This window comes from Portunus trituberculatus, chromosome 13 (genome assembly GCF_017591435.1).
Source record: "Portunus trituberculatus isolate SZX2019 chromosome 13, ASM1759143v1, whole genome shotgun sequence".
NCBI lineage: Eukaryota > Metazoa > Arthropoda > Malacostraca > Decapoda > Portunidae > Portunus > Portunus trituberculatus.
Window position 1 is genome coordinate 6,499,281 of NC_059267.1, and position 25,000 is coordinate 6,524,280.

Consider the following 25,000-nt stretch of genomic DNA (forward strand, 5'->3'; position numbering starts at 1 on the left):
TTCATTTGGGATTTTATCTTTTGCTAGTTCCTTACCCTTTTTTACCTTCATTTCTTCCTTTCTTCCTTCTTCCTTCCTTCTTTCCCTTTTTTCCTTTTCTTTCTTTCTTTTTTCTTCATCTTTTCTTCCTTCCTTCCTTTCTTTTTTTTTTTCTTTCTTGTTTTCCTTCATTTGAGCTTCCTTTCTTAGCTCCTTTTTCTTTTTCTCATTTTTTCTTTTCTTTCATCTTCTCTCTTTTCTCTTTATTTTCTATCTTTCTTTCTTCGTTGTCTCCTCTCTTTTATATCTTTTCTTCTTTTCCCTCTTCCTTCCTTCGTCTATTCCTCACTTCAACCTCTCTCATCCAATTTATCCTCTCCTTCCCACTTTTCCTTCTATCCTTCCTTCCTTTCTCTTTCCCTACACCACAACTACCACCACCACCACCACTACCACTACCACTAACCTAACTTAACCTATCATCTTTTAAAAACGTCCACTTTCTCAGTTTTCTTCTGTTTTTTCTTTTCCTTTTTCTTTTTTTCCTTTTTTTCCCTTTTCCTCTTTTTCCCTTTTCGTCTTTTTTTAACTCTTTTCCTCTTCCTAACTTAACCTAACCTAATGTCTTTTAAAACGTCCACTTTGGAAATTTTCTTCTTTTTTTCCTTTTCCTCTTTTTTTCTCTTTTCCTCTTTTCTTCTTTCCCTTCGCAAACTGTTCTTCTTTTTCTTTTTTTTTCTTTTTTTTACTGCATTCTTTTCTCCTTCCCGCCATTGACTCGTCACGCCCCCCGCTGGTTTGGGCTTCCGGTGTGTGTCTCCGGCAGAAGGGAGGGGGCGGTAGGGGCGGTGAGGGGACAGGTATGGTGTGGGAGGGGCAGAGAACAGGAGGGAGAGGGGAGGGAGAGGGGAAAGACGGAGGAGGGGGGGAAGTCGCAGGTGTTTTGTGTTTGGGTTAGCTGGGCAGAGAGAGAGAGAGAGAGAGAGAGAGAGAGAGAGAGATAAATAGATGACACGCTCTCGTTTTCTTCCCATCTCCGTTTTCTGTTTCCCATAGTAATGCTGTGGATTCTTGGCAGGTTTCGTCTCTCTCTCTCTCTCTCTCTCTCTCTCTCTCTCTCTCTCTCTCTCTCTCTCTCTCTCTCTGAGTTCATTTTCGTTCCTTATCTTCTTTTTTCCTTGATTTCTTCCTTATTTTTATTTATTTACCCTCCATACTTTCTTTCCTCCTCCTCCTCCTCCTCCTCCTCCTCCTCCTCCTCCTCCTCCTCCTCCTCCTCCTCTTCATCCTCTCCCTCCTCCTCCTCATTATCATCATCTTTATCAACAGATTATGATAGTGTAGAGAGAGAGAGAGAGAGAGAGAGAGAGAGAGAGAGAGAGAGAGAGAGTTGGCCGCCACAAGGAAGTTTGATCAATAGTGATAAATGTTTGGTTATTTTGCCTACCACCTTCTTTATTCCTCTCTCGCTCTCCTCACCTCATTCCTCTCTTTTTCCCCTCTTTTCCCCTCTTTTCATCTCCTTGTTTCCCCATCTTTTCCCTCTTTTCTCTCTTTTTCTCCTATTTCCTTCTTTCTCCCTCTTTTCTTTTGTTCCCTTCTTTTTTCTCCTTTTCTCTCTTTTCTCCTCTTTTCCCATCTGTTTCCCTCCTTTTCCCTCTTTTTCCTCTCTTTTCGCCCTTTCTGCTTCTTTTATTCTCTTCTTTTTCTCTCCATTTCTCACATTCTTCCTCTCCTCTTTCTCTCACAATCATTATCTTTTATTTCCTTTTTCCTTCGTCTTCTATTTTTCTCTCTTTTCCCTCTTCTCTCTTTTTCCCCTCTTCTCTTTTTTTCCCTCCATTTCTCATTCTTCTTCTCTATCTTCCTCAAAGTGTTTCCTCCCTTTTCCCTTACATTGGTGGCCTTCGAGACTATTTTCCCCTTTTCCTCTTTTTTTCCTAATTTTCCTATTCTTTTCCTTTTCCCCTCACGAGTTTCCTCAGTCAAGAGTAAATAAAAAAAATCTTCTTACTTTTTTCCTCGTGTGTTTCTACTTCTTGTCTTCTTCATCTTTTTCTTCTTCTTCTTCTTTTCTTCCTCCTCCTCCTCCTCCTCCTCCTCCTCCTCCTTCTCAGCATCTCAATCACAGCACGAAGCAATCCATTAATTTGGGTATTAATGGGCCATTACCTCAGATCCCACAGACGAGCCACGAACCACTTCCCCCTCTCTCTCTCTCTCTCTCTCTCTCTCTCTCTCTCTCTCTCTCTCTCTCTCTCTCTCTCTCTCTCTCTCTCTCTCTCTCTCTCTCTCTCTCTCTCTCTCTCTCTCTCTCTCTCTCTCTCTCTCTCTCTCTCTCTCTCTCTCTCTCTCTCTCTCTCTCTCTCTCTCTCTCTCTCTCTCTCTCTATTAGTCATTTATTAAACCCTCTTCACCATTTATCAGCCTCTCTCTTTTTCCTCTCCTTTCTCAATCTCTCTCTTACTCCTTCCATCATCATCAATTCAAGACGGATTTTCTCTTTTCTCTCTCTTAGTCCTTCTCTTCTTTTTCCTCCATTATTTCTCTCTCTCTCTCTCTCTCTCTCTCTCTCTCTCTCTCTCTCTCTCTCTCTCTCTCTCTCTCTCTCTCTCTCTCTCTCTCTCTCTCTCTCTCTCTCTCTCTCTCTCTCTCTCTCTCTCTCTCTCTCTCTCTCTTTTTCTCCTCCTCTTCCTCTTTCTTCATGTCCTTCTATTTTTTTCTTATTATTTTTCTGCTTTATTTTGCGGTGATGGTGATAGTAGTAGTAGTAGTAGTAGTAGTAGTAGTAGTAGTAGTAGTAGTAGTAGTAGTAGTAGTAGTAGTAGTAGTAGTAGTAGTAGTAGTAGTAGTAGTAGTAGTAGTAGTAGTAGTTGTTGTTGTTTTTGTTGTTGTTGTTGTTTTTACATGGTAATAATAGTGGCAGCCAAAATAGTGGTAGTGGTAACGGTGGTGGTGATGGTGGTGGTGATGGTGGTTGGCGGGGGGGAGTGCTTCTCAAACTTTTACCTAATAAACGAACACAATAATTATGGCGGCCGGTCACCATGTAAGAAGAATTCACAGTCATTTATAAACTCTATACGCCTCCGTGATCGTTCTAATTTAGCCCGTCCTGTTCTATGGGTAGGAGATGGAGGGGAGAGTTAACCCTTTCCTATTCCCCCTCTTGCCCATCTCCTCACCCCCCTCCTCTTCCCTTCTTCCTCTTTCCCTTTCTCTTTTCCTCTTCCCCCGTCTCTCTCTCTCTCTCTCTCTCTCTCTCTCTCTCTCTCTCTCTCTCTCTCTCTCTCTCTCTCTCTCTCTCTCTCTCTCTCTCTCTCTCTCTCTCTCTCTCTCTCTCTCTCTCTCTCTCTCTCTTTCTCCATCTTGTTTCCTGTTTCATCTTATACAACCCTATCATGCCTACATCCTGCCTCTCCCTCTCTCTCCCTTTCTCTCCCTCCCTCCCTTTCTCCCTCTCTCCCTCCTTACCTTTTCACCCTCTGTTCCTCGCTTTCCTCTCCCTCTCCCTGTTCCTCGATCTCTCTCAATCTGCAGCCATTTCGAGTTACAGGACTTAACTTCTCTCCCCATCACTCTGTTTCTCTCTCACTATTATTTACGAGAGCGAGACAATTTATAGCATCATATATATTACCTGTTTTCAAGCGGCAATTAGTCACCTGCATTGAGTCTATTATTAATGACACCTGCTGATTGATGAAGAAGTTTAAAGGTCATTAGTTACCTGTGCAATGATGAAGGAGGAAGAAGAGAAGGAGGAGCAGGTGTGTCTCTAATAGGTGTGGCTTCTTCTTACCACATCTGAGAGCAATTTGTCATCAGTAATTAGGTCGCTATTGTTACACCTGTCTGTCTATTGTTTGCCTCTATGTGTCTGGCAGGTATAATAAGTGTGTGTGTTTGTTCCTTCCCTTCCTTCTCGTTCACGCCTACTCACCTTTACTTGTCAGCCAATCATTCTACACCTGAACGCCGCCACTCCACACCTGTATTCTTATTTTTTTTCACCTATGCATTTTTCTCAATTTTTTTATCTCTTGCCAATTCCACTTATGAACAGAATCCACACATACCTGCAGTCTTTAATAGTTTCGCAGGTGTGTGTGTGTGTGTGTGTGTGTGTGTGTGTGTGTGTGTGTGTGTGTGTGTGTGTGTGAATTCTTTCCATACCTTCCTCACACCAGTCATAATATCACACACCGCCACCAGACCACCACACATATACATTTGACCTACACACACCTGACAGTCGTTGATAATTTGGCAGGTGTGTTTCTTTGTCATTTACACATCTATTCTACACCTGGAATAGATCTGTACACCTGTATTTCTCGGATACTGTTTATCCTTCCATGTGTGTTAGCCTTCTTATTTATTTGTTATTGGTAAAAATATTACTGTTTTTTTTTTTTTTATGCCCGTCTTCAGAAACGCCTTTCCCTCTCAACACGACAATTCCTCAAGGCCACATAGACAAATACCAATACTTTCACGACAGTCTCTCCTTTTAATACACTAAAAATCTTTCACTGGAACCATAAAAAAAAAAATACTCTTAAAAACACGAGTATCTTCAACTGTACCCTTTAGAGATTAGTGATGGTGAGAGAGCAAAGCGTTTCAGAATACGAGCGACAGGTTGGTGAAAATACTGTCTTTCTTCCTAGGATGGTCAAGATGAACTGTTGGTGGTGGGGAGGACAGGATGAACGAGGACGCGAGGACTGGCTGATGAAGAGGTGAGAAGTAATATAAGTGGCATTCAGCATCTAGAAAGACAGATCATTTTAAATACACCGGGAGAGAGAGAGAGAGAGAGAGAGAGAGAGAGAGAGAGAGAGAGAGAGAGAGAGAGAGAAAGAAACGATAAATAGATGAAAAAGATGAAAAGAAAAAAGAAAAAGAACAAATAAACGAAAAGATAAACACGAACGAAAAAAAATGAAAAAGAGAGAAAAAGAGAAATTAGAGTAAGAAATTAATGAAACAAGAGAAAAAGACAGAAAGAAAAAATAAGAGGAGAAAAAGAAAGAAGAAACGAGAAAAGAAAGAGAGAAAGAAAAAAAAGATAGTCAAGAGAAGATTGAAATATAAAGAAAAAGACGAAGGGAGAAAGAAAAAGAGAAAGATAAACGAAGAAAATAATAACACACGAAGCGAGAAAAACGAAAAAAATCAAAACTAAATAAAAACGAAAATGAAAAAGAAAAACAAAGGAAAAAAACAAAATAAAAACAAAACAAAACGAAAAATGAAAACCGAAAAACGAAGAAAAGACAAAACAAAAACAAAACAAAAGGAAAAACAAAGAAAAAACAAAAAAAAAATAAAAACAAAACAACGAAAAAAACGAAGGAAAAAGACAAAAAAAATCAAAACAAAACAAAACAAAAGGAAAAACAAAGAAAAACAAAATAGAATAAAACAAAACTAAGCAACGAAAAAACGAAGAAAAAGACAAAAAATCAAAACAAAACATAACGAAACGAAAACGAAGAAAACAAAAATAAAATCAAAACAAAACAAAACAACGAAAACGAAGAAAACAAAATTAAATTAAAACAAAACAAAACGAAACGAAAACGAAGAAAAGACAAAACAAAAGAAAACAAAAGAAACAACGAAAAACGAAGAAAAAATGCTAAACAAAACAAAATCAAACAAAACAAAACGAAAGGAAAACGAAGAAAAACACAAAATAATATAAAACAAAACAAAACGAAAAAAACGAAGAAAACACACAAAAATGAAATTAAAACAAAACAAAACAACGAAAAAACGAAGAAAAAACACAAAAATAATATAAAAACAAAAACAAAACAACGAAAAAGCGAAGAGAAAAATAAAAAATAAAACAAAAACAAAACAAAACAACGGAAAAAACGAAGAAAAAACAAAAATAAAATAAAAACAAAAACAAAACAACAGAAAAAACGAAGAAAAAACAAAAATAAAATCAAAACAAAACAAAATAACGAAAAAGCGAAGAAAAAACAAAAATTAAATTAAAACAAAACAAAACGAAACGAAAAACGAAGAAAAAGACAAAACAAAAGAAAAACAAAAGAAAACAACGAAAAAAACGTAGAAAAAAATACTAAACAAAAACAAAATTAAAACAAAACAAAACAACGAAAAAAACGAAGAAAAAACACAAAAATAAAATAAAAACAAAACAAAACAACGAAAAAACGAAGAAAAAACACAAAACAAAAGCAAAACAAAACAAAACAACGAAAAAACGAAGAGAAAAAACAAAAATAAAATAAAAACAAAAACAAAACAACGAAAAAACGAAGAAAAAAAATATAAAAAGAAAAAAAAGAAAGAAAACAACAAAGGCATTTCATAAAGTAAAGACAAAACAACGTACGTACCTTCCGTGTTCTTTGCCTCATTACTCCTTTTAATTTTGATTCGTAATTCCACAACGCTTCTCTTTGTGGGATCAGAACCAACACGAAAGGGATCCAAGACTCTTTGTTGCCGGATCGTTTTTAAGTCGCTTCTTTATTTCTCCTTTTTCAAGCGGAAGAAGATGATTAGTTGATGAGATAAACACTGTGATGGACGCCACGGGGGAGGAAAGAGAGAGAGAGAGAGAGAGAGAGAGAGAGAGAGAGAGAGAGAGAGAGAGACAGACAGACAGACAGACAGACAGAACAGAAAATTAACAAATAAAACAAAGAAATAAAAATAACTATATAATGAAAAAAAATCTAAAACATTCACACGCACATAAGATAATGATGTGTGTGTGTGTGTGTGTGTGTGTGTGTGTGTGTGTGTGTGTGTGTGTGTGTGTGTGTGTGTGTGTGTGTGGCCAGAGGGCGTGTGTGCGTAGAACAGACACAGGATGATGACAAGTAATGAGAGGGGCGGAGCTGGAGGAGGAGGAGGAAGAAGAGGAAGAAGAAGAAGAGGAGGAGGAGGAGGAGGAGGAGGAGGAGGAGGGCGTTGTGTGGTCGTTTTAGCCTCAGTAGCGTGACTGTGCCCCGCCCTCCTTTACCTCCCACCTTCCCTCCCCCCCTCCTTCCCTCCTTCCCTCCTTCCCTCCTTCCCTCCTTTCCTTAATTTACCGACCAATTACCAACAGATCAAAATGTAGGGAGGTGGAATAGGAAACACGCCCTTAGAGACATCAGTACCCTCTCTCCCTCTCCCTCTCCCTCTCTCCCTCTCTCCTCTCCCTCTCTCTCTCTCTCCCAGTATAGACAAAGCCGCCACTTGCTACGTCTTAATTAGCTCGCGCAGGTAACTCCCTTGCTCACCTGTGCTCTCGGTTTACCTGTTGTTTGTTGTTTTGTTTATTTTGTTTTGTTTTGTTTTTGTTTATGTATCAGTTGTGTTGTTTGTGTTGTTTGTGTTTGCTCTCGTCGTGAATTTGTGTTTTGTTTGTATGTTTGTGTGTTTTTGTTTGGTTTTAGGGTAAGTTCATAAAGAAGGACATGGAGGAGGAGGAGGAGGAGCAGAGGAGGAGGAGGAGGAGGAGGAGGAGGAGGAGGTAGAGATACAAAAGGAAAGGGAAGAAGAGAAAATGAAGGAAAAAGGAATAAGACAACTCTCTCTCTCTCTCTCTCTCTCTCTCTCTCTCTCTCTCTCTCTCTCTCTCTCTCTCTCTCTCTCTCTCTCTCTCTCTCTCTCTCTCTCTCTCTCTCTCTCTCTCTCAAGTATATGCAAGAGAGAGAGAGAAAGAAAAGGAAATGAACCGCCCATCACATCATCTCATCTTCCCTTCTTCTTCCCCTCTTCTTCCCTTCTTCTTCCCCTTCTTCTTCCCCTTCCTCTTCCCCTCTTCAGGTTGTCGACGTTCCCGCTAATTATGTTTACCTGGGACGGAGGCAACCAGGTGAAATTAGACATCGATTTGTGGGTAGCCATAGTGAGGAGGGAGGGAGAGAGAAGGGGAGGAAAGAAAAGGAAGAGGGGAGGAAAATAAAGGAAAAGGGGAGAGAAAGGGGAGGAAACAAACAGAGGACAGTGAGGAAAAGGGAGGGTGATGATACAGAAGAGAAGAATAGAAAATAAAGAAGGGAGTAGAAAAGAGGGAAGAAGTGGATCAGAGAGAGAGAGAGAGAGAGAGAGAGAGAGAGAGAGAGAGAGAGAGAGAGAGAGAGAGAGAGAGAGAGAGAGAACTTTACCTAAATCACAAGGTTCCTTCATGATCATTGTTCCTTTAGTAATCTTGACACACACACACACACACACACACACACACACACACACACACATACAGTAAGGCCATATTCCTCCTCCTCCTCCTCCTCCTAGTTTAATGGGGCTAATTCGTGTTATAAGTTGTACCTCTCAGTCATTACCTATGGCCAATTAACTACCTGCTCTGTGGCCGCCTCGCTCACGTAAATTGGCGGCTCAGGTGTGTCTCAGGTGCGCCAGGTGTTCTTCCTTCATCCCCTCCTCCTCCCTGCCCCCCTTTCTCTCCCCTTTTTTATTCCTTCCTTCATCCTCCTTCTCCTCTTTTTTCTCTATTTCTTCCATCCTCCTCTTCTTCCTCTATTTCCTCCATCCTTCTCCTTCTCTTTCTCCATTTCCTCCATCCTCCTCCTTCTCTTCCTCTATTTCATCCATCCTCCTCCTCTTCTTCCTCTATTTCCTTTTCTGGCTCCTCTTTTTCCTCCATTAACTTTATTCTCCTCCTTCTTCTTCTTCTCTTCTTTCATTTCCTTCATCTTCTGTTATTTTCCTTTTTTATATTTTTGCAGTTTTTTTTTTCTTCGCTTTTGTTAAGTTTTCTTGTTTTGTTGTTTGCTTATTTTTTTTATTAGTTTACATTATTCATTTAATTTGTTTTATTTATTCATTAATTTCTCTTGTTACTTATTTTTCTCTTCTGTCTTTTTAATTCTCTATCTTTCTCAAGGTTTGTTTAATATTTCTCTCATTTGAACGCGTCACGTCACAATAAACACATCAAAACAGCAACAACAACAACAGTAACAGCAAAAAACAACAACAACAACAACAATAAACAATAATAGCAACAACAACAACAAACAAACAACAAACAACAAACAAGAAAAACACCACCACCACCACCACCAACAACAACAACAACAACAACGAACAACAAATAAATAATCTTCATCCACAGAGTATAACAACATGAACAAGAATAGAACATGAATACAACATGACACTCGTTCTTTCCACCTGTCCGCTTGATTCACCTGTGTAAGTAATGAGTCAGGGAACAGGTGAGTGTGTGGAGAGGTACAGTAACTTATTCTTCATCTTCCCGCCTTTATTTCACATGTTTGTCCTTGTGATTTACACCTCAACACACACAAACAGACTATAGAGAACTGTGTGTGTGTGTGTGTGTGTGTGTGTGTGTGTGTGTGTGTGTGTGTGTGTGTGTGTGTGTGATTTATTTACCAGAAGCAACTTTTTTTCATTCTCTTTTCTTTCTTCCTTTCCTTCTATACCTTCCTTCTCTTCCCTCCTTTCTTTGCTTCTTCCTTTTCTTTCTACTTCTCTTTCTTCCTTCCTTCCATAAACTGGCACCAAACACCTCGCTTCCCTCTCTTCCTTGCTTCTTTCTTTTTTTTTTCTTTCCTTCGCTTCTCTTCTCTTCCTTCATTCTCTCCATCTTTCTCTCCTTTCCTTCTCTTCTTCGCCTCTTTCCTCCCTTCCGATGCAAATTCCTACTCTTCACTCCTCTTTCTCCTTTCTCTTCTTCGCCTTCTTTCCTTTCCATCATTCCTTTTCCTACATTCATTCCCTCCACCTCTCTTCTTTCTCTTCTTCGCTTTCCTTCCTTCCTTCCTTCCTTCCTTCCTTCCTTCCTCAACCTATCTCCTTTATCTTCTTTTGTTCTCTCCTTTCCTTCCTTCCCATCCTACCTTTCCTTCCATTCTCCCACCTCTCTCTTCTTTTCTTTCTCTTCCTCACTTCTTTCCTTCACTTTTTTCCCTCCACTTCTCTCTCTCTCCTTTCCTTCGCTTCCTCGCCTTCTTTTCTTCGCATCCTTCCTTCTTACCTTCATTCACTCCTCCTTCCTCTCCTCTTCCTCGCTTCATTTTTTTTTATCTTTCCTTCCCTTCATTCCTATCTTCCTTCCGTCCACCTCTCGCTTTTCCTTCACTTCCTCGCTTGTTCCCTTCCTCCCCATCTGTCCCTGCCTCACCCTCCCTCCCCGCCAAACACCACCCACGTCTGGCAGAGTGATGACACCCATAACAGGCAACAAATCGCTGTTCACTCATTTGTTATAAGAATTTCCTGTCTTGCTTCGGTGTTATGCTCAAAACCGCTGCCCGTTTTCTCTCTTCCGGCGTCACAGAAAACGTAATTGTGTGATTGTGTGATTGTTATTCGTTGTAATGTATGTAAAAAGGTTTGTGGATTAGAGAAATGTGCTTTGATTTATTCGTAAGCGTGGGAGTTGATGTTACTGTGTTTTTTTTTTCATTTTTTCTCTTTTTTCTGTTTTTGGAAAGTTCATTTATTAATCTTTTCTTTCTTTTTTGCGTGCTTTGGGGTCCGAGGGGTCTCCAAGCGCATGGGTTCGAATCCTGTCCACGGTCCGAGTGTAGGTTGGGCTTCCTCACTCGGGGCAATAGTTTCCGAGCGGGTGGGCTTTGAGATAGGAGGTACCACAAAATTTAGCCCAGAAATTCCCGTGAAAAACCCACATGGTGTAAATAAAATAAAAAAAAAAAAAAAAAAAGGAAAGTCACTGAGAAATGTCTTGGAAGTGACACACACACACACACACACACACACACACACACACACACACACACACACACACACACACACACACACACACACACGCAGATAGATGGAATTACTTGATAGAAAGAATTATTTTTCATGTAAGATTTTTTTTTTCAGGTCAAAGGGTAACAAAAATAAAAAAAAGGCCCACTTAGCTGCCAGTCCCCTTACAGATAAAGTTAACCAAAAGACAGATAAATTAGGCAGCTTATAGATTTCATTTTTTATATATAAGAGGGGAAAAGCCGGCCAAGAGCAACAGAAATAAAAAAAAAAAAAAGGCTCACTTAGTTGCCAGCCCCCGTACAGGTCTGATAGAGTTAGTTAAAAGACGGATAAATGTATTGAAACTTGAGATGGAGTTAGATAGCACACAGATGGAATTAAGTAGTTTTGCTCATAGAAGAACCGCCACGTCTAAATCTGACAGTCTTTTGCAGCTTCTCTCTTTTCTTATGGTCTTATTTACGTACATGAAAACTTACCTTATTTTGTTTTCCAGATTTTTTCCCATCACTAAACGTTTTTCCTTTTGATTTCCTCTTTTCCGCATACATTAGAAAAATTTGCATACTTTTCCTTACATATTCTTTTTTTCCATGCTGTATCCTAGACACCACCACCTTCTTTCATTTCCCCTAACCTACTTCTAACTTAAAATTTTCCTTCTTTTCCTTACATTTTTTTTCTTTACTGCATCCTGGAAACCACCACAAGAGTTCATTTTCCTTAATTTCCTTCAAATCTAAGTCTCCCCTGAAGGAAAACGCAACGAAAGAATGAAAGAAAATGGGAGGAAAAGGGTTAGGTTATTTTGGGTTAGGTTATGTGAGGTGAGGTGAATGGAAATCTCTTTAAAACAAATTAGAACCTCTTTAAAGAAATCGAAATCTCATTTTTAGGGAATCAGATCCTTTTTAAAATCACGATTCGATTCTAAAATGAAACTCAAACAAGCAATAACTGTACTATTTTAATATTAACTCAACAAAATAAAGGGATAAATAAAGAAAATTAAAAAAACGAAGATTGATAACAGGAGAGGGAAAACAAGAATGAAAACCTTGAGATGCAAAAATAGAATGAAAAACAAGATGAAAAACAGTGGAGGAGGGGAAACAAGGGATCATGTAAAAGTGTAGGAGTCAAAATTATTTCCCCTCAGTGTAATTTAGACCAGAAAAAAAAATAAGAAAAAAAGGATTGCATTTTCATAACTTCATCTTAAAAAACTTTCTTGTGTGTATTTGGCAAAACGGGAAAAAAAATTGAAAAGGAGAGGCAAGGAAAGGAAGACTAGGGCCCGTATTCAGCCACGCTTCACCTCTCACCGCGACTATTTTCAAGGCCGCAGAGATGATCAGCGGGGTTCCCAAGAGTGTTTCTCCTGTTTACAATAAAGAAAACTTGTCACTCTGCCTCTAGAACCGTAAAACTACCTTAAAAACTCGTGTCAATTTAAATAAAACCCTTTAAAACAGTTTTCTCTCTCACCACAACTATTTTCCAAGCCCACAAAGATGATTAGCTGGTTTTCAAGGGTGGTTTTTTTTCTTTTAACAATGTAGAAACCTTGTCACTCTGCCTCTAGAACCGTAAAAACACGTAAAAACACCTTAAAAACTCGTGTAAACTCAAATAAAGCCTTTTGAAATAGTGGTGGTGAAGCGCAGAAGTTTGAGAAGAGTTTGAGGACACAATCTCAACTCTCACTTACCACAGAGATGATCAGCGGGGTTTTCAAGAGTGTTTCTCTAGTTAATAATGTAAAAATCTTGTCAATCTGCCTCTAGAACCGTAAAAATACCTTAAAAATTCGAGTCAATTTAAGTAAAGGCTATTGAAACGCTTTAATCTCTCACCATGACTATTTTCAAACCCAGTTAATAATGTAGAAATCTTGTCACTCTGCCTCTAGACTCGTGTAAATTTAAATGAAGCTTTTGAAACGCTTTGCTCTAACGATGACTCTTTTCCAAGGCCACAGAGATGCTTAGCTGGGTTTTCAAGAGTGTTTCTCCAGTAAGTAATGAAGAAATTTTGTTATTCTCCCTCTAGAACCGTAAAAACACCTTAAAAAACTCGTGTAAATTTAAATAAAGCCTTTTGAAAGAGTGAAGGTGAAACAGAGAAGCGTTTGAGAGTACGAGGCAAGGAACAGACCCCCTCACTGTGTTTCCCCCCCCCAAGGTCGCAATTAGTGTTTCCCATAGTTTCCCCCCTTCTACGTCTGACACAGTTTTATTATCTTCCATCGTCTTCCGCTTGTTAATGTCTCACTTCCGCCGACACTTGATAAATAAACGCCAAGAGAAAACTGCCACCGTTTGCCCTCCGGTGTGTACCTTCTGGCCGACGACCCCTCTCTCTCTCTCTCTCTCTCTCTCTCTCTCTCTCTCTCTCTCAATTTAGCGTTTTCTCCTTTATTATTGTGTTTACCAGAGAGAGAGAGAGAGAGAGAGAGAGAGAGAGAGAGAAATGAGGCTGAAACTAAGAGGGGAAAGATTAGAAGAACAAGAAGAGCAAGAATAATAAGAGGAGGAGGAGGAGGAGGAGGAGAGGAGACACAACAACAACAACAACAAAAAGCAACAATAACAAGAGTAGAAAAAAAAACAAATAAGAAGAAGTAGACGCAGAAGAAGAGGAGGAGGAGGAGGAGGAGAAGAGGAAAGTTAATAAAAGCTAACAACAATAACAACAACGACAACAACAACAAGAGGAGGATGAGGAAGTGTAAGAGAGGGAGGGGAGAGGTGGAAGGAAGGCAGGTACAGTAGGAGGAGAGGAGAAGGCAGGGGAGGGGAGCAGGAAGGCAGGCAGGCGGGCAGACAGGTAAGCAGGTAAGCAGGATAAAAGAAGGTTAAGTTGTCTGGTATACCCTTCCGTTTCAAGACAGCGGGGAGCCTACTTTGAACCTGCATCCAGCCTGTAAATCCTGACAAGTCATCACGAGGAGGAGGAGGAGGAGGAGGAGGAGGAGGAGAGTCGCTTCGAAAAAATTGTACATAAATATTAGAAAATGAACTGAGGGATCGTTGCTAAAGGAGGAGGAGGAGGAGGAGGAGGAGGAGGAGGAGGAGGAGGAGGTATCATAAGGTAACAAGGTATAAGGGTTAGTAACTTTTAAGATGTCAAGGGGAGAGGGGAGGAAAAATTAGAAAGAGGGGAGGGAGATTTAAATGATTCGTGGAAACTAAGAAGATGAGTGAGGGGAAGATGAGAGGAGGGGAAAGGAAGGAAGGAGAGAGAGGAAAAGTTCGAAGGAGGGAGGGAGGGAGGGAGGGAAGAATGCATGGAAGAAGGGATAAAAAGAGAAAGGAAGAAGGAAGATGGAAATTATGAGAGAGAGAGAGAGAGAGAGAGAGAGAGAGAGAGAGAGAGAGAGAGAGAGAGAGAGAGAGAGAGAGAGAGAGAGAGAGAGAGAGAGAGAGAGAGAGAGAGAGAGAGAGAGAGAGAGAGAACGTCTGAAGGCAATCTTAGTCTATTTGCTCTCTTCCTCCTCCTCCTCCTCCTCCTCCTCCTCCTCCTCCTCCTCCTCTTTCTCCTCCTCGTCCTCCTCTTTCATTGACTTTTTATTGCTTCCCTTACCTTTCCTTTATCCTCCTTCCCTCTCCTTCCTTCCTTCCTTCTCTTATTTCTCCTCTTCTTTATCTTCTTCCTGTTCCTCCTCTTCTTTTCTCTTCCTTTTTATTTTGCAACTTTTCCTGTCTTCCATCTCCTCCTCCTGTATTCTTCTTCTTCCTCCTCCTCCTCCTCCTCCTCCTCCTCCTCCTCCTCCTCCTCCTCCTCCTCCTCCTCCTCCTCCTCCTCCTTTTCTCATTCCTTTCAACCTCACACGCAAGAAAGTTTTTAAGATGAAGTTATGAAAACGCAACGTCCTTTTTTTTTCTTATTTTTTTGGGTCTAAATTACACTGAGGGGAAATAATTTTGACTCCTACACTTTTACATGATCCCTTGTTTCCCCTCCACTGTTATTCATCTTGTTTTTCATTCTATTTGTGTATCTCTGGGTTTTCACTCTTCTTTTTCCTCTCCTCTTATTCATCTTCATTTTTTTAGTTTGCTTTATTTATCTCTTTATTTTGTTCATTTAATATCGAAATAGTATAATTAATTTTAGGATCGAATTGTGATCTTAAAAAGGATCTGATTCCCTAAAGAAGTTTCGATTCCTTTAAAGAGGTTCTAATTTGTTTTAAAGAGGTTCTCACTCTTAAATTAACTTAACCTAGTCTAACCTTGGCTAACTTAACCCAATCTAATCCAAACTACCAACTTATAAAGGAGTTCTGATTCTCTTAAGTAGGTTCTGATTCCTTTACTGCGGCAGGCTGGGGAACAAACTCTGCTGATCCCTTAATTAGTCTTCCTTATTACCTGTTGTTTACCTGTGACCTCAAAGAACAAGGAGCCGCACAGGTAATTTAGATGAAAGGTGAGGCGGGAGGGGGGCGGTGCGCTCTCTCTCTCTCTCTCTCTCTCTCTCTCTGTTTTGTTTGTTTTTCCTCTTCTTCCCGTCTCTTCCATTTTTCTTGCATTATTCATATTTCTCCCTTCCAGTTCATCCTTTTATCCTCTTCTTGTCCTCCCTTCTTCCATGCTGTTTCCACATTTCTTCCTCCTTATTTTCTCCTCTCCTTGCTCTTCTTCCTCCTCTTCTTCTCCCTCTTGCTTCCCTTTCTTTCGCCTCCCACTTTCTCACTTCGAAGTTTACAGTCGCTATCACCCTGGGGTCCCACACACACACACACACACACACACACACACACACACACACACACACACACACACACACACGGCTCTTTGTACAAGTAGTTTAAGGCTTCCTAACGTTATACGAAGCCTAAAGCCAAAGACAGTAGTACGATTGCAGCTTGTCACCACCACCACCACCACCACCACCACCGGCACCACCGCCACCACCATCACCACCACCGCCACCACCACCACCAGAAACAGTTCTCTTCACAACGCCCCATTAAATTTAAACATCTCTTCTACAACTCGACTTTGGCTCTCTCGTCTTCCCTCCTCCTCCTCCTCCTCCTCCTCCTCCTCCTCCTCCTCCTCCTCCATAAACCCGCGTCACCCCAACAACAGCTCCGTAGCGCCGCCGCCACAGCTCCGCCACCACATCTCCGCCACCTGACGATCAATAACTAAAAGCAACACTCCGCGGCCCAACAAAGGCAGCGGGAGGCGAGACGAGGCGAGGCGAGGAGACCGGCCAGCCATTCCTCATCGCTGCCCGAATCAAACCTGACCTTACCTCACCTGATCTGACCTTACCTGACCTCACACCAGCCTGACTTTATCTCATCTCACCTCACCTTACCCAGCCTGACCTTACGTAACTCAACCTGATCTTGCCTAACCTAACCTAACCTAACTTAACCTAATCTAACCTCAGCTAACATTGCTTCCAACTGCGTCACTCTGAGGAAGTTAGGGTGAGGGAGAATAGAGTGAGGGAAAAGTACTTAGGGTGTTCAGGGTGACAGTAGGGTGTGTAAGAGAGAGAGAGAGAGAGAGAGAGAGAGAGAGAGAGAGAGAGAGAGAGAGAGAGAGGAGGGGGAGAGAGAGTCATTCTTCCTTTGGTATATAAACGGAGGATGAAAGTCGCGCAAAGATGATAAAAAGAGTAAAGGAAAAATACCAATAACCAATACGGGAACAGGAGACACGATGAGAGAGAGAGAGAGAGAGAGAGAGAGAGAGAGAGAGAGAGAGAGAGAACAGGGAAGTATAAGCAAGAAACAATCTCTGGCGCCTTCATCTGTGGCCCAGTATTGTGAATCGCTGTGCTCTCCCACCGGGGCTACTGTCAAAGGCCACGGAGATAACTAGCCGAGTTCCCAAGACTGCTTCTCCTGTTAATGATGCAGAAATCTCGCTAATCTGTCACTAGAACCGTAGAAACACACACTTAGAACCTCGTGTAGCATCAACTAGAACCTATTGAAAGCGTACAAGTGTTTAAGAATAAAGTGTTGACTAAAGGCGGTCAAGACACCACTTGTCAAGACAGAGGCGGCAAATGATACCTTTTAACCACTTCAAGACGCGTCCCGGGAAGAAACACGCTGGGAGAACAGGACAAGCAACACTCAACACCTCACTACCTCACCATCATCACCATCATCACCAACAGCGCCCTCCAGCCTCCGCCGCGGCCCACGTTTGCTGCTGGGCTTGCCGGAGACGCGGGGGGGCGACGCTCCCCGGACTCGGCGCAGCAGGGGGCGTCTGGTGGTGACGGCTGGCACGAGGGCGCGGGGAAGGAGCGAGCGTGGCGAGGGGAGAGGAGAGAGGACGCGGGGCCATCAAGGGGACCGCAGTGAGAGAGAGAGAGAGAGAGAGAGAGAGAGAGTGTGTGTGTGTGTATAAAAGAAAACACATCATATTCATAGTAAATTTATTAATAAACCTTTGAGTCTTCACATAACCAGAGAGAGAGAGAGAGAGAGAAAGAGAGAGAGAGAGAGAGAGAGAGAGAGAGAGAGAGAGAGAGAGAGAGCAGCCAACCCTACACCCTCACCTTAATGGCTTGTCGGTGGATGAGATGGAGGGAACAAGATGTCGCTTCCACTGAGAGGTGAAGAGGTGAAGCGCGAAGAGTTACTTTTCAAACAACGAACGGAAGACTTACGCTTGTATTCAGAAACGCTTTGCTCACTCACCACGACTGTTCTCCAAGGCCACAAAGATGATTAGCGGAGTTTTCTAGAGTGTTTCACCAGTTGATGATGTAGAAATCTTGTCACCCTGCCTTGCTTAATAATGTCCGAGTCTCTCAATACCACTGTTTTCCAAGACCACATATGATCAGCGGAGTTTTCAAGAGTGTTTCTCGAGTTGATAATGAAGAAATCTTGTCACTCTGTCTCTAGAACTATACAAACTTGCTTAAAAACGCTCGAATCTCTCAATACGACTGTTTTCCAAGGGTACAGAGATGACTAGCGGGGTTTTCAAGAGTGTTTTCCAGTTAATAATGTAAAAATCTTGTCACTCTGCCTCTAGAACCGTAAAAACAACTTAAAAAAACTCTATTTTCTCTCACCAAGACTGTATTTCAAGACCACAGAAATGACCAGCGGGTTTTCAAGAGTGTTGCACCAGCTAGTAATGTAAAAATCTTGTCACTCTGCCTCTAGAACCGTAAAGGCACCTTGAAAAACTTCTGTCAATTTAAATCAAGCCTTTTGAAATACTGGAGGGGAAGCGCAGAAGTGTTTGAGAATACGAGCCTAACTGCTGATGGGAGTGGACGGCAGGTGGACGAGGTGGAGCAGGTGAGGTGGATGGAGGCTCAAGGTTTACTCTAGGTCTGATTAGTCACAGGAAAATTGTCTTCGTTAGGTAAATAATTCAGATTTTTTATATATGTAGCAGAGAGAGAGAGAGAGAGAGAGAACGTATATTAGTGTTTAGGAAAAGAAATGTAGAAAAACTGAAATAAACAAATATTAGATGAACAAAACAAGAGGAAATAGAAATAAATGAAAAATAAGTAAAAAAAAAAAAAGATGCAAAAAGGAGAAATTATGCATGTTTTGAGTCAGAGAGAGAGAGAGAGAGAATGAGGAGGAGACAAGGGAGAATGCTTCGTTTTGAGGCAACAAAGAGAGAAATGGACTTATTTCACCAACACTAGGGTGCCGCGCCTCCCCTTTCCCACGCCCCCTTCACCCCCCATACCCACCACCACCACCACCACCACCACGACCCTAACACGACCCCTGGCCCTGAGTCGTCCCTGGCAGTGCTATTGGATCCCGATGGTCGTTGTGAGTGCCCTACTTGTCAACCTCATTTGTCACCACCCCGCCAACCACACCAACCCAACAAACTCACCACTAAATTCACCTTCATCACCAAACTTCGCCTAAATCACTGAGTTTATTTGTCTCACCTCCCTGACATCACTTATCTCATCACCACTCTTGCTAATCTCATTCGTTTTCATCACCAATTTCATCATCAACCTCAACACCGATTTAAGGAAACTCGACAACCTCAAGTCATCACCACAGTTACCAAACATCACCATTCTCATCACCACTCTTGCTAATCTCATTCACTTCATCACCAATCTCATCGTTAATCTCAAAAAAGTCACCTATCTCAACACCAATTTAAAGGAACTCGACAAATTCAACTCATCACCATCTCAGTTCACCACCATTCTCAACACCAGTCTTGCTAATCCCATTCACTCCATCACCAATCTCATTATTAATCTCAAAGATGCCAATTATCTCAACACCAATTTTTCTTAAGGAAACTCGACAACTTCTCATCACCACTTCAGCTCACCACCATTCTCATCACCACTTTTACTAATCTCATTCACTTCATCACCAATCTCATCATTAACCTCAAAAAGTCACTTATCTCTCAACACCAATTTAGGAAACACGACAACCTCAATTCATCACCACAATTGCCTAACATCACCATTTTCATCACCACTCTTGCTGATCTGATTCGCTTCATCACCAATCTCATCATTAACCTTAAAAACATCACTTATCTCAGCACCAATTTAGGAAACTCGCGAGCTTAAACTCATCACCAAACACCACTCAGCTCATCACTAATCTCACCAATCTCACCAAATCTCATTAACTTCACCAAGACTCTTTATATTCCTCATTTAACCAAAGATTCACGGTTTTATTCTTTTGTTATTGTCTCGTTAATAGGTTTCTTTTTTTTTTTTGTGTGTGTGTGTGTGTGTGTGTGTGTGTGTGTGTGTGTGTGTGTGTGTGTGTGTGTGTTCGTGTTTGACCCGTTCTCTGTTTCAAGCATTCGAAAATATAAAAAAAAGCTAAAACACACACACACACACACACACACACACACACACACACACACACACACACACACACACACATTCATTCTGACAACACACAAGTAAATCCTCATACAACAATACAATACAGGGCAGTACAGTGTTATACAAAGCCCTGCCGTCCCATCACCTCTATGCTGTGAGTCATTAAGTGCTAAAGTGACTCATGACTCACATTCTCTTATTTATGGTTCTGTTCACTGCTACTTATTCTGTCCTTTTATTTGCGTTTCAAGTTATTATTGGCTTTATTCACTAGGTCCTTAAGGGTTTCTTTGCTTCATTTGCCTTCCGTGGCTTTAATTAATGTGGTCACCGTGCTACCTATTGTTGTTGTTGTTGTTGGTGGTGGTGGTGGTGGTGGTGGTGATGGTGGTGGTGTTGGTGGTGGGTGGTGCTGCTGCTGATAGTGGTGGTGGTGGTAGTGCTGGTAGTGGTGGTGATGGTGTTGGTGTTATTGTTGTTGTTATTGTTGTTGTTGTTGTTGTTGAAATAAGATGGACACACTGACTGACACAAACAAATAGATGGGAATAAAAAAAAAAAGAAAAGAAAACAGAAGGAAACAAAGAAAGGAAGAAAGATAGGTAAACAAAAGGGGAAAAAATGAAAGAGTAACAAAAAGAAAAAGAGAAAAAAAAAAACACACACACACACACACACACACACACACACACACACACACACACACACACACACACACACACACGGCGTCCTGTCAAGTGGTAGAACGAAACAACTCAAGAATCTGTAAATCACGTTTCTCAAGCCGGAAATTTGCCCTTTAATCACACGTGGGCCAGTATTGTGTTGCCCCTAATACGTCAATTTATTACCGGTGTGTGTGTGTGTGTGTGTGTGTGTGTGTGTGTGTGTGTGTGTGTGTGTGTGTGTGTGTGTGTGTGTGTGTGATTCCAGTCCAGATTTGATCAATATGAATCTCTCTCTCTCTCTCTCTCTCTCTCTCTCTCTCTCTCTCTCTCTCTCTCTCTCTCTCTCTCTCTCTCTTGCTTGTCACGGAGAGGGGGAAGGAGGAGGAGGAGGAGGATGTAGAGGCGTTGAATACAGTTGAATGCAGAAAAAGGAGGAGGAGGAGGAGGAGGAGGAGGAGGAGGAGAAAAGCATTGTATCAGAGGTGGAGGAGGTGGGAAGAAGGGGAGGAGAAGGGGAAGAAGAAAGCACAGGTAATAATGATAAAGGAGGAGAAGGAAGGTGAAAGAGCTAATCACAGTGGAGTCTAATGGCCAATTCAGCCTAATGGTCGTTAAATAGTTAAGGACAAAAGTTAAAAGGCAAGGCAATGCAGTTTATTAGCCCTTAAATCAATCCATCGATGCAAGTCCCCCCCCCCCCTTTGTGTGTGTGTGTGTGTGTGTGTGTGTGTGTGTGTGTTTCCCTATCTCATATGGTCGTGCATGTTTGTTTGTTTGCTTATTAACATTATTGCCTTGATTTACTTCTTTTTCACTCATCATTATTCATCTTATCCATGTGTTTAGTTATTTCTCTATTCATTCGTTTTTATACTTGCTTAGCTAGTGTCTCTCTGTTTCTCTTGCTTCGTTCATTTATTCTTCCTTTCATTTCATTGTTTTTCGCTTCTTTTATCTATTTACTCATTCGTATCATTGTATCAACTTTTGCATCAGTGTTTCTTTTCCTTCATTCACTTTTTTGTATTAATTAATATTCATCATAGCGTTTTTTCTTCCCTTCATCTACCTAAAAAGCTCGACTCAAAAGGTTCATGAGCTGGTTACCGCTGTCTCGAACCTGGTAACTGAAGCACCTCAGATATTATCACCATACACACGCACACACACACACACATAATCCATTACTTCCTTTATTCTTCACTTTATTATTTATTTTCTTTTAACCCATTCTTGTTTGCTTGTCTTTAATTTGGCTGTCTGTTGATATTTTTGTTTTGTCATGGCACGCTTTTCATCCTCGTTAGTTTTGCATTTTCGCGTTTTCATACCACGCTGATCCACCAATAGGAAAGGTGTATGTGTCGCCTTTCAGCCAATGAGAGCAGCGGATACAAGTGGTGGAAGGAGCTGGCGGAGGAAGAGGTAAGAGGACGCTGCAAGCCGTATCGTATCATGTGTTGGTATTAAGACGTAGGTTAAGAGGACACCCCCACCTGTCTGTCAATCTACGTATCAGGTGTGTGGCGTCTTTAGTCTCCACACACGCAGAGGGTTGGTTAGTTGATAGCGGCGAGAAGTAGAAGACAGAGTTGACACCTTGGGTCGAGTGGGGCGGCTGGACATCTTGAGCGTAGTGAACTTTCTAGGCAAAGTATGGATAGCCTGTGTAACACCCCCTCCTTCCCCCCTTCTTCCCCCCTGTTTTCTCACTTTTCTTCTTGTTTTGGTTTGTTTTTTTTTTTCAGAACTTACATCTATTTTTTTCCCTATCAACTTGTATCTATATTTTTTTTCACTATTTTCTAGGGGAAGTACCAACGTTATCCACTTTCGTCTTAACCGTAGCGACGAAAACTACGATGCGTTTAATTGGCCCGTATTCTAAAACGGTTTGTTCTCTCACCATCACTACTTTCCAAAGGTTCCAGTTGAAGACTATTTTTGAGATGCTGGTGATATATTGCTAAGAGTTCTTGTTTATTAAAAGGAGAAACTGTCTTGAGAACTCGACTAGTTGTTTCTGTGGCCTTGGAAAATAATCGTGGTGAGAATAAGGTGTCACTTCTTTCCAAAGGCTCCAGATGAAGATATGCGTGTTCTTAAGAGTATTTTTTTATGGTTATGGTGATAGATTGGCAAGATTTCTAGTTTATTAAAAGGAAATACTCTTGAAAACCCGGCTAGTTGTCTGTGGCCTTGGAAAATTGCCTTAGTGAGAGGGGAAAGCCTTTCTGAATACGGGCGTAAACCTTTGGTCACTGTATGAAAAAAATATGAATCGTTGTCCCTGAAACGCATTGTGGGTAGACAGTGATACAGTAAGACGGTGTAAGGGAAGGAACAAGGAAGGGCCGGTGTGGTGAGGGTGTGTGTGAGGAGGGGAGGGGCGGTGCAGGGGGTATGTGGGGAGGGAAGGGGGTGAAGTAGTCCCACTTCCCGTAGTAATCTGCCCGCGATGGTCCTGCCGTCATAACGCCACGGGGGGAGTGACGGCCTGCTGAGAGACCCTCGTCCACCCCCACCATACCTCCCCCCCACCACTATACATTCCCCTCCCCTTGCTATCCTTCCTCCTCCTCTAACTACTAAGACGCCTCCCAAAATCCTCCCTTTCCTCCCTTTCCTCACTCCCTACCTTGTTCATTTCCTCTTCCCTACCTTCCTCTCCAACAAAACCACATTCCTCCTTATCTCCTCTTCCTTCCATCCTTCCTTCCTTCCTTCCTTCCTTCCCAAACCAACCTTTCTTTCGGCCCAACAAACTCCTGAAGAATCCTCGAGGCGCCTCACAAACTCCCGGCAGAGGAACCAAATTAAACAAGTGACGCCTCAACACAAGTATGCATAAATATTTTCCCTCGGGCGGCCACTACTGGAGGAGGAGGCGCGTATGCTCTGAGAAGGCGCTGCAGGACTCCTTCTCAAAGCTCGTTCTGACCCGCGGGAGGCACAGAAGGGCGTGGAAAAGTGGAATTAAGAGCAAGGCGAGAGTGAGAGTGGACGGGCGGTGTGGGAGCTGAGAGGCTGGCGTCACCTGCGGCCTGGGTGTGTGGGTGTGTTGGGGGCGTGGCAAGGAGTGGGGCGTGGGGGCCTCCACACAACAGGTGAAGATTTACTGGAGTGTTCATAGTTTTTTTTTCTCTCTCTCTCTCTTCTTAGTGTTTCTCCTATAGGGTTTGTCCGGGACTTTTGTTGCTTGTGTGCGTGTACGTGTGTGTGTACGTGTACGTGTACCTGCGCGTGTGATGGTGCCTACTGAGGGAATGGATGAAGAAGGGTAGGTCACACACACACACACACACACACACACACACCACCCACTGTGTCCACCTGGGAACTTCGGACACCACCTGGCGGAGGTTCACCATCTTCTGGAGGAGGAGGAGGAGGAGGAGGAAGGAGAATAAGAAGAAAAACGAGAGAAATGGGGTAGAAATTTTAGATACGATAGTTAATTTTATTTTTTTCATATTTTCATTAAGCATATTTTCTTAATACTTTATTCATGTTAAGTGATTTTTTTGTTTTTCCATTTTCTTCCAAGGATAATTTTCTCATCACTTTTTTTTTCCTATTATCAATGCATCATTTTTCTTTTCATATATTCTACCAAGGGACAATTTTCTACATTACTTTTCTTCATAGTAACATTTTCTTCTTTATATTTTTGTCTTCCAGCTTAATTTTCTTTTACCGTAGTCAGACAGACGCACATTGTCACCTTTTTCAAACTAACAATACATCCTTTTCTTTCATATATTATACCGAAGGACAATTTTCTACATTACTTCTTATACAAACCAAATTTTCTTTCATTGTATTCCAGCAGAATTTTCTCTACCTCAGCCAGACACCGCTACGTATGTCACTTTTTTCATACTTATAATACGGTTTTTTTTTCATATTCTACCAAGGACAACTTTCTACATTACTTTCCTTGAGTGGCTGGTAGGAAAACATAAACTGATGCAGAGAAATGTTCTATATTCTTTCTGAGGATAGTTGTAAAGCCGAAACGTCAAAGAATAACGTACATTCCTCTGCATCAGCTTTATTCTCTACTATACACTTTTCACACTTGTCTGGATATACACAACATTACTTCTCTTCATACTAGCCATATTTTCTCCCTTTCATGTATTTCAGTATTCTTTTCTTTACCTCAACCAGACACACCTTCTATTTCACCTTTTTTTCAATTAACAATACTTCATTTTCTTCTCATATTTTCTATCAAAGCACAATTTTCTACATTACTTCTCTTCATACTGACCACATTCTCTTCCTTCCATTTTTGTCTTCCAGCTTAATTTTCTCTACCTCAGTCGCCTTTTCTCATTTAACAATATTTCTTTTTTTCTTCTTTCATATTTTCTACCACAGCACAATTTTCTACATTACTTTTCTTCATACTGATCACATTTTCTTCCTTCCATCCCATTCCATTACACCTATGTCACTTTTTTTCATACTAACAATACTTCATTTTCTTTCCTTCCACATATATACCAGAGGACAATTTTCTACATTACTTTTTTTTCATAGTAACATTTTCTTCCTTCCATATTTGTCTTGCACCATAATTTTCTTTACCTCAGCCAGACTCACCTGTCACTTCTTTTCATACTAACAATACATCTTTTTCTTTTCTTCATATTTTCTAGCAAAAAAAAACAATTTTCTACATTACTTTTCATCAACCTAACCAGATTTCCTTCCCTTCATTGTATTTCAGCATAATTTTCTCCACCTCGCGT

The 25,000-nt window shown here is 41.3% G+C and overlaps 1 long non-coding RNA gene across 4 annotated transcripts in view; it reads left to right on the forward strand.

Annotated features, from left to right (window-relative positions):
* The window catches only part of LOC123503042, a 90,026-nt gene that overhangs the window by 41,837 nt on the left and 23,189 nt on the right, over positions 1-25,000 (forward strand). For all 4 annotated transcript variants that reach the window (XR_006674286.1, XR_006674287.1, XR_006674284.1 and 1 more), the window contains exons 3-4: positions 4,653-4,724; positions 24,979-25,000. The exon at positions 24,979-25,000 is cut by the window's right edge and continues 54 nt beyond it. This is a non-coding gene — a long non-coding RNA (uncharacterized LOC123503042). The remainder of the gene's footprint in view (positions 1-4,652; positions 4,725-24,978) is intronic.